The 10,030-nt window shown below is 35.6% G+C and overlaps 1 protein-coding gene and 1 long non-coding RNA gene across 3 annotated transcripts in view; both read left to right on the top strand.

Annotated features, from left to right (window-relative positions):
* The window catches only part of LOC115874628 (insulin-like receptor), a 327,686-nt gene that overhangs the window by 215,012 nt on the left and 102,644 nt on the right, over positions 1-10,030 (top strand). The window lies entirely within an intron of this gene.
* Positions 3,748-8,873, top strand: LOC115874641. Its single transcript, XR_004048877.1, has 2 exons — positions 3,748-7,733; positions 8,136-8,873. It is a non-coding gene; the product is annotated as an uncharacterized LOC115874641 (long non-coding RNA).

The raw sequence follows: 10,030 nt of genomic DNA, 5'->3' as shown, positions 1-10,030 counted from the left end.
CTCTAAAGTCTCTAGGACTAAACTGGGAATCCCTCTACATGATTTTTCTTTGATTTACCAGCGTTGTCCTTGACAAACAAAATCTGTAACAAACGCAATATTCTTTCACAACTCGCAAGCATATTCGATCCTTGTGGCATGTTAGTTCCTCTCTACTAGAGATCTCACTCTTCACTTAAAAATGATTATACAAGATTGTGGAAGCTAGGTAATAAATTGGGATGTCCTGCTCCCAATAACATTGCTACATCTTGGCATCAACTCGTTCAAGAATTACCTTATATTTTCTCTCTCACAGTTCCTCGATATTTTCTCACTTTCAAATATTTATCCCTGGAAGGACATGGTTTTTGTGATGCTAGTGAAAAGGCTATTGTGCAGTAATTTATTTAAGTGTACGCTTTTAGACAAATATTAAAACATTTTTAAAAACAAATTTTGTCTGCGCTAAAGGCAAAGTAGCTCCACTCAAAAAATCTCACTCCAGCTGGAATCTGTGCAAGCCTATCTGACAGGTATTGATTCGTTAGAACTTCTTTCTATAAACTTATTATTGTTAGTACGATGCATGCCGACTGACTGGTTTTTTTGCATTGGCTTAAACAGTGAACCAATATAATGGAACACCTTGTAAAGCAATCGATTTTTCCCAAATTCAGCAGACAATTAACCTCCTCTGTTGGGTCATGTAGTCCTCCAACGTCACCCGCTGATCCAGCTTCCGTGGCCTTCAAACCTAGCGAGTTTATCGACATGCCTTATGGGTGTGCGGGACCTATCCATGGATAGGCCAACCGCCATATCTGATAAGGCAGCATCTTGAATTTACTTTCCTGAAACTGAAGAAGAGCAACGAAAAGTTATATTGACATGTACTACACAGCCCTCATTGTTTGATACTCTCATTGAAAAGTTCTTCTTCCAAATATATTGTCACGTTTTGCAGACGCTTTCTCTATAATACTCGACATTCTAAATATCGTAAAACCTCTCCTCTCTCGAAATGAAATAATGAAACCTAGAAGGTATTATTAAATGTGTAAATCACAATATATGCTAGAAATCTCTCTTATAATAATTGCAAATCTCTACCTAAAAATACTTAACGAAATTGCCCTTCTCGACACCAATGAATTCTTAGAGTTTAGTGGCGCCTGCGCACTGCTTCTCTAAAATTTCTTCTCAAACACCGCACTCTACCCAATAAATCAAATTTACTGACCCTACTCATATGAACTATCTCATAACTCTATGTTGCAATCGGTCCTCTCATAACTCTATAGATCCCTCGCTCAAAGCGGCATGTTTTGTGAAAAACAATGTGTAGTGTTCCCTTTAAATGTCCTCAAATGCTTCGGCTAATCCAGTAATGCTTCAGCCTCCTATTATGGGAGATAATGAGATAATGAGAGACCTGCTGTAAGACTTTCTCAAGTAAAACCTTTCTCTGAAGTTGTAAGCGACTATGGCGGTCCATTCTCTTTATTAAGATATCGTGGCACGAGTGCTAAGTCCTGTAAGCCGATTTGCTTATTTGTGTGCATGGCCACGAAAGCTTTGCACTTAGAACTGGTTTCCGACTTTTCCCTCAGAGAAGCTTTCCCTGGGTGGCACTGCGTCGATTCATTATTCGTCAGAGGTCGCCTGAATCAATCATATTTATTCGATTCGTGGAACGAAAACTGTCGGAGCTCTAGAGAACTGATTTATATGCAAAAATCCGCAGCTGAGCAAGAACAAATTTCCTGGCACTTCAATCCTCCAAGCGCGCCTCATTTTGGTGGCCTGTGGGAAGCAGGAAAAGTCTGTAAAACTCACCTATAAAAAGGTCATTGGTGATCAATTGCTCACGTATGAGGAATTTTATACGCTACTGGTTCAAATAGAAGCAGTGCTTAATTCTCGCCCATTGTGTCCACAAAGCTCTAATCCTAATGATTTGTCAGTTCTTACTCAAGGACATTTTTTAACCCTACAGCCGTTAAACGCCCCTCCGGAAGATGATCTTTCCGGGATGAAATTAAATCATCTCTCTCGCTGTCAGTTGATATCACGCTTGAACCAAAGCTTTTGGAGCCTATGGTCTAAAGAATACCTTTAAACACTTTTACAAAAGAGCTTAAATGGAATGGACTCTAACTATTCACATAGAAGAGATAAACTCGGTTGTTTTAATAAAGGATTATAATCTTATTCCGCTCAAATGGAGAATTGGAAGAGTCTTAGAGATTCACCCTGGCCATGATCGTGTTACACGCGTGGTTACTTTAAAAACAGCATAAGGCATTCTTAAAAGACCAGTGACAAAGATATGCCCACTGCCTTACTGCAAATCTCATAATTAAAGAATTTCACTCTCTAAAAAAAAACATAATCGCAAAAAAAAACATAATCTATTATTTTTTTTTTTTTTTTTTTTTTATTTTTTTATTATACTATAATTAAATGTTGAATTTTAATACCTGTTATTTAATTAAATACACTCATATTAACCCCAATAATGCTTTTTTCTAAATTTCCTCTAAATTTAACTCATAAATTTCACTCTTACTTTCTTTTACAAACATTAAAAGCATTTATTTACAACTTTTTTTTTTTTATTTTAACCTTTTTTTTTTTTTTTTTGTTGAAATGGAAAAATATTTTCATTGTTGGTTTGGCGGTATGTTGGATTCTATCCCTTCCTCCCCTCCTTTACCCGAAAAACCTTAGTGGGTACATAGCCGTAGTCGAATACGAGAGATTGACAAGATCGGCCGAGTAAACAGTAGTACACCCAAGGCGCGGCCTATCCTCCAATGTTTGTCAGAGCAGAAAAATCCACGAGCGGCATACGCATGTCCCCAGAACGAGAATAAAAGTGGATGTAGTGCCCACAGTCCTGAAGCATGTAACTCACCCTAATGAAAGCTGAGCCCCTTAATCTCGCCGTAACACTCTATATATAAGTGGATGAATTTCCTAAAATGGCTTTGTGTAGCTAATTCACTAATGTCGTTAAACGAACCTTTGTGCTAATATTTATGTATCTAAAGCTGGCGGCATGAACTCGACTCTAAAATATCTAAAACGTAATATATAATCTAACTGAACACACCACTGACCATGACAAATATTTTTCTGGAGTATTGGGTGTAGTGTTTCATAGGTATTTTTTAGGTAAGTTTATCGTTTTACACAAAGCAAAATAGTCCATTGAAGCACATTAAGAAATAATTCATAAACAAATTACACATATATACCTTCATTTAAAAAAGAATCAATATTGGTAAAGCGGTTTCGTCGGCGAATGGATAGGAACAAAAAACCTCTCTGAAGGTTTTATATATGTATGGATTATAACTTTTTTATTTAAAAAAAAAAAAAAAAAAAAAAAATTTTTATAAATATATTCAGACTCGCCAAAATAATCCCTAACAGTGTGTACTCACTCAGCCGCTCGGCTATCCCGTCAGAGCATCGTGTACGCGAGAGAGAGAGTAGGCCGACGTCCTCTTCCTGTTGTCGTAGGTAGATTCCACTGGGAATGGAAGAGTCTTGAAGACGTTCATCCGCGCATAGGAATAAGTTGACTGCGTAGCGTATTGCGTATTAATCGATTCTGAAACTTTCTATCTCGTGTATAACATGTTACGCAAGTTTATTATTTTAATCTCGATTTTAATAGATGATAGCTGGCTTCTCTAAATTACGTCAGCTTACGACACCTGATCTCCGAGACCGCCGCAGCGTGGCCCTTCCTCGAAAAACAAAGCTGGAGCAATATTGCGAATGTTGCATCATTCTTATAAGTTTAGTCAGTTAAGATCGATTTTCGAACTGTTCACGTATTTCTAAGCGGAATAAAACGTATTTTAAGGAATATAGTGGTTTGATTTAAGTAAAAAGACTAATTATCTGTCCCTAATCTAACATCAGAAGTGGGATTATGCCCCAGTGTGCCCAAAAGTAGTGAAAAGTGAAGTTTTTGAACATTAAGACAGTATTGCGTAACATGACGAAATGTGCCAATTTCTGACGATACCGATTTTGATCTATCAGAAGAATAATTTCTCCTGTGTATTAGTGATCGTTAAAGGATAAATAAACAATAAAACAATTTGTGAGTGCCTTCAATATGAAAACATTGCAATGAAGAGAAGACATTGTTCCCCGTCGAAGTGTGTATGAGATTCAAATGGAAATGTATCAACAAATATCGAGCCGATTTCTGAATATTCTAAAGGTACAGTACAGTCACAGTACACCGAAAAGAAGCATTTATTAATTTATTCGCTATCCAACAACGACAAATTGCTGACTTAGCGAAACAAACAAAGATGGCGATGATGTCATCGTCGTATTTGAAGCCAACGCCTCATCGTAGCAGATGTATCTTGTGCGCAAGCTTCATTTTGTTACTCAACCTGTAAACGAGCAATCTACGAAACTACAATCAAGACAACAGCGTATACGCAATTCACGAATGGCTGAAAGACTACGATGCGTGACGAAATTCATCGAAATACAAAGAAGTTAAAGATCGAGTCGGACCGAGTCAACGATAAGATGACGATTATTAAACAAGCATGAGTTTAAAAACATAGAGTAATCAATACTGTCGCCGAACGCCGGACGTTTATGATGACCTCATCACCGCTTTTTCCGAGAGAGATGGCTACAGCTCAGGCAACTGTTATTGTTGAGCAAAGAAAACCAACTTGGATCACGGTGCTTCCCGCTGCTTGCCGCTGCAGAAGATAAACATAATCCATTCGAGAGTTGGTCACATACCAGATGTGTTACGTCATGGATCAAGTTCCAGATTATTGGTTCCTTAGCATTTTCCGCGGCGACGCGACGCACCGCCACCGATGTCGTCAATCCGGAGAAGGCCATTGCAGAAGCTGAAGGACGATTGGAAAATAGCCCGAATAAGCGAGCTCAGCACTTTAATGTCTAGCACAGCCAAACTGATTTGTTTACTTCTGAACAAAAGTTGAGTATTAAAAAGTTTTAGTAATATTGAGTATATTATTAATCAAACTATTTTATTTTTATTTGTTTATGGTTGGAGACCTCATGACCGAGAAAGTTTCTCAGCTGACAGACGACTGTAAGGCCCCACAGTTCATGCATTGTTACCTAAGGACAGATATGCGCTGCATCAGCAACATATCAGCAAGATCGGCGGACCACCGTTGCCGTTCGTAAACAACTATGACCGTGGCCTTCGACAATATAAAAAAGCTAAGTATTAGACCATTTGGCATACGGTCTTACAAACGATTTAATTTAGTTCTTACTGGTAATGTAAGAATTGGTAATTTAATAAGTTGTCAGACAAAACTTATTTCAGAATTGAATTTAATTCTTTATTCTCATTTAATAAGTTGTCATTTAAAAGTGGAAAACTTTTAGAAGGGTTATAAAAGTTAATCTGTACAAGAAAAATAATAATGCTATAGTTAATTTTAAATTTCAATGAAAATAGTGGCAGTCAGTTTCCTTTGTAGTTAAGCTAAAATGCCCATATATTGCCCGAGATTGTTTTGACAGTTTATACAGATTGTTAAATAGTACATTACCAAGTTATGAAGCGTATTGAAATCACTAAAATAATCTAAAGATGCAATCGAACTAATTTTACTTCGAACAGTTGGAACCGAATGCTAAAAAATGTTTTAACACTAGAATTTACTTTCTGGAAAGAAATTTATCGTTTATTATGAGAACTTACAAAAAAAAATAAAACATGCAAAAATGTGAAATTATCGTTTAGTTAAGTTCTGGAAGCTACTTGAACGAAAATTGTTTCGTGTTTGAAGATATTTTTATAGACAAACAAAAAGGATTTTGCTTAGGTTCTCCGCTAAGACATTTACTTGCAGAAAGTTTTCTGTCTGAATTTGCTGAAACACTTTTCAAAATCATAACATTTTGATATTTTATTATCTTGTATGATCATGTAGATCATGTTTTTATCTTCTTTTATATCAGTTGAATGAGTCTGAAACTGAGAAGCTGAAACTGAATGAAACTGAGTACTAACTAAGATAATAAAATTAATTTCTAAGATCTAACAATGTTAAAAGTAGACTAGAGAAATTAGAATTTGATATCTTGTGAAAGCTGATGTTTACAGATGTTATCATAATTTTAAACATTCAATACAACATAAATTAGCAGCGTACAAATCAATGGTTCATTCAGCATGTTCTCTCGCACTAAGTCAAGCTATCAGAACTAAAGAATTAGAAACAATACAATAAGACAAAACACTAGGTTTAATAAAAGCAATAAATAAAATAATGAGAAGTTAAATGGTACAGCGGTAGCATTTGAACCGTCTTAGGCCATATCAGGTTTACTTTTTAATGTAAATATAGGAAAACAACACTATCAATTTATAAGTTGAACTGTTCAGAATGCAATGTCTGTTGTATAGGCCAGACCGGTAGAAATTTAGAAGGTAGATTCAAAGAACATAGAACATCTTTTATATAAAAGAAATGTTTCTTCTTGGCCGATGAAAAAATCCATAAGTACTAAAGTTTCTTTTAGTTGCGGCTTTTGACGATGTGGTAAATTTCAATTGTCCACAGCCAACATTCTCATTTTAGAGTTGGGTAAATGAAAAAGAGTAAAAAAAAAGAAAATGAAATTACGCTAATCATTTCATAGAATCAGGCCATCCATTTTCAGATGGCAAGTGCATTCAAATAATGCAAGTGTTTAGAAAGACGCAGTAGATAAGACTATTAGAATTCATCGGAATTTACGAGTATAGAAAACAGACTTTAAAAAAAAGACAAAATGCAAGTCCAGACAGAGCTGGGAGCTTATCAGGTCGAGCTGTATTTTATAAGACAAAGCATTTTTTTTGTTTGTTTATTTTAGACATACGCAAGCTGCATGTGTTATTTTATTTTACGTTTTCTTTTGAAGAACCATTCTGGGTACCTATATCCAATAAAATGCTTATGCAAAATGATAACAATTAGGGAATCAATTTATATCCACTTGATTTGTTTTTAAGTGTGTGAAAAGGAAATACATCTCTTTTCAAAAATAATTAAAGTAAATGACTTTATTCTTGAAATGTTTATATGGTGGTGTACCTACCATCAGAATTGATTAAAACAATTTTAGGAAAATATTGTACAACTCAAACTTGTACCTAAGCCTGTAGCAAAAAAATAGAGTATTTTGTATCTGTGGCTTAGATAATCGACAGGCATTCGCTGGGAAAGCAATGTAAAATTACAATAATTGGATATAATCAGTCAGGTAAAACAACCCTTAATACCATTGCTGTAAATGTCAGGAGTGGACGAGCATACTCAAATGAAAAATGTATGATCGTAACGCAGTTATAGTAGAGAATAACCAGTTTAGTGGAGGCAAATTAGGCCCTTGATACAAAGGACCGTTTAAGATAACGGCTTGTCTGCCTAACGAGCACTATGCAATGATTGTTCTCGTCAGGCTATATTTAAAGGTCCCTGTTTTGACAGGCTATATTTAAAGGTCCCTGTTTTGACAGGCTATATTTAAAGGTCCGTTTTGACAGGCTATATTTAAAGGTCCCTGTTTTGACAGGCTATATTTAAAGGTCCCTGTCTAACAGGCTATATTTAAAGGTAGTTGTTTAACAGGCTATATTTAAAGGTCCCTGTTTAGCAGGCTATATTAGAGGTCCCTGTGTATCAGGCTGTGTTAAAAGGTCCCTGTTTAGCAGGCTATACTTAAAGGTCCCTGCGTGGCAGGCATAAATTGATTTTATTTTAAGGTTTCTGATTTACCAGGTTATACCTACAGGTCCCTGCGTGGCAGGCATAAACTGATTTTATTTTAAGGTTTCTGATTTGCCAGGTTATACTTACAGGTCCCTGCGTGGCAGGCATAAACTGATTTTATTTTAAGGTTTCTGATTTAACAGGTTATACTTACAGGTCCCTGCGTGGCAGGCATAAACTGATTTTATTTTAAGGTTTCTGATTTAACAGGTTATACTTAAAGGTCCCTGTGTGGCAGGCATACACTGATTTTATTTTAAGGTTTTTGATTTAACAGGTTATACTTAAAGGTCCCTGCGTGGCAGGCATACACTGATTTTATTTTAAAGTTTCTGATTCAACAGTTTATATTTAAAGGTCCCTGCGTGGCAGGCATAAATTGATTTTATTTTAAAGTTTCTGATTCAACAGGTTATACTTAAAGGTCCCTGCGCGGCAGGCATAAATTGATTATATTTTAAGGTTTCTGATTCATCAGGCTATACTTAAACCTCCCTGCTAGGCAGGCATGTACAAGGTCCCAAACCTCTGGTTTAGGCATAGTTTTACGAACATAAACTTAGGTTATGTAAAACGTCAAGAATTTATATTGTGGCTAAGTTACTTTTATTTTGGAAAGTTGGATCCTTAAACTAGTTTTGTTTAGTCTTAACCCCTCAGAGGTTAATATGGCAAGCCTTGAAATTTTTGTTTTGCTTTGATATTGTAAAAGTAACTGCCAGTAAAATCAGTTAAGGAAAGTTTGTCTTCAAGTTTAATTCAGATTAATTCTGATTTGTTCCCCGAATATATTTTGAACAGTAAGTGTTCTAAAATATTTGCAGAGTACCGCTGTCAACGTTTACACGCTGTCATGTGTTCAAACTGCAAACGGTGCGAGGACACCCCGACGTCAGGAAGGCCGTGATAGCTGGCTTCTCTAAATTACGTCAGCTTACACCTGATCTCCGAGACCGCCGCAGCGTGGCCCTTCTTCGAAAAACAAAGCTGGAGCAATATTGCGAATGTTGCATCATTCTTATAAGTTTAGTCAGTTAAGATCGATTTTCGAACTGTTCACGTATTTCTAAGCGGAATAAAACGTATTTTGAGGAATATAGTGGTTTGATTTAAGTAAAAAGACTAATTATCAGTCCCTAATCTAACATAGATAAATGTGATAGATAAAAAACCAATCAGGAAAAATTCAAAACCTACCGTTATAGGAGGTATAAGGTGATTAAACTTATATAATGACAACTACTTATCGAATAACAAATTAATTACTACTGTTGTGGTCCTCTTCAGAAGGGCCAACTTGTTGAGGGTCTTTTCGGGTGTGGAATTAATGTACACTGTTGTTTTTTAATATAACTTAACTTTAATTATGATAAACTAATTACAATAGTTACCCTGAGGGAAACTGTGAAAAATAATAACGTGTTGAAGAGTAAAAAGAGAGTTGAAGAGCAAAAGCAAAAGAGTGTTGAGCAAAAGAAGGTTTCAGCAAAAGAGTGTGAGGGCCTGTCTTGCAGTTCCTTAAATAATATCTAAGCTACAGAAATGCCAGAGGCGTACAGTACAATTTATATATCCTTAATCTAATATTCAGAGCAGTGGACGACACTGCCCTAAACTTACATTGTTCAGATAGACAGACGTCTGCGAAAGCTATATAAATTTATGATCAAAATTCCCAACAGTAATAGTTAAAGTTATCAATTAGAATTATATTGTAGGGTCGTTTATGACCTCAAAGGTATGAAGGTTTTTATTAGAGATGGGACATTCCTAAACTAATATTACAAATTTGATTAAAATGAGGACGGGATTATAACACCTCCCCCCTAAGAAAAATTTTTTCATAACAAAAAAAATTAAGAGAACAAAAATCGTCAAATTAAACAATAAACAATACACACAATAACTACACTATTCTAAGAGTAAAAGTTTGAAAATAAATAAAAAAAAAGTAAAAATACACTGAACATTTTAGTCTTTAATTAGTCCATATGAACCGATGGTGTTCTAGTCGAGCGTCGACCACTTAAGTTTAAAAATTCCACGGCTGAACGATTACTTGGGAGTCCACTTCTTCCAGCTTCTTCTTCCAATATTTGTTCGAATTGGGCCTGAGTTATTGGATTTGGAGTATTAATATTTGTATTAAATAGTTTAATACAGCAACCTTCAGAGAGGGTCCTGGGCTCCTTGGTACAACATAGTAATCTTCTTAGCAGGTTGAACAGTCCACACCATTTTAGAATATTATA

Source organism: Sitophilus oryzae, unplaced genomic scaffold, assembly GCF_002938485.1.
Source record: "Sitophilus oryzae breed Bouriz unplaced genomic scaffold, Soryzae_2.0 scaffold_1297_pilon_pilon, whole genome shotgun sequence".
NCBI classification, from domain to species: Eukaryota; Metazoa; Arthropoda; class Insecta; order Coleoptera; family Curculionidae; genus Sitophilus; species Sitophilus oryzae.
The sequence above is the reverse complement of the archived record's forward strand: the minus strand, read 5'-3'. Positions and strand labels throughout refer to the sequence as shown.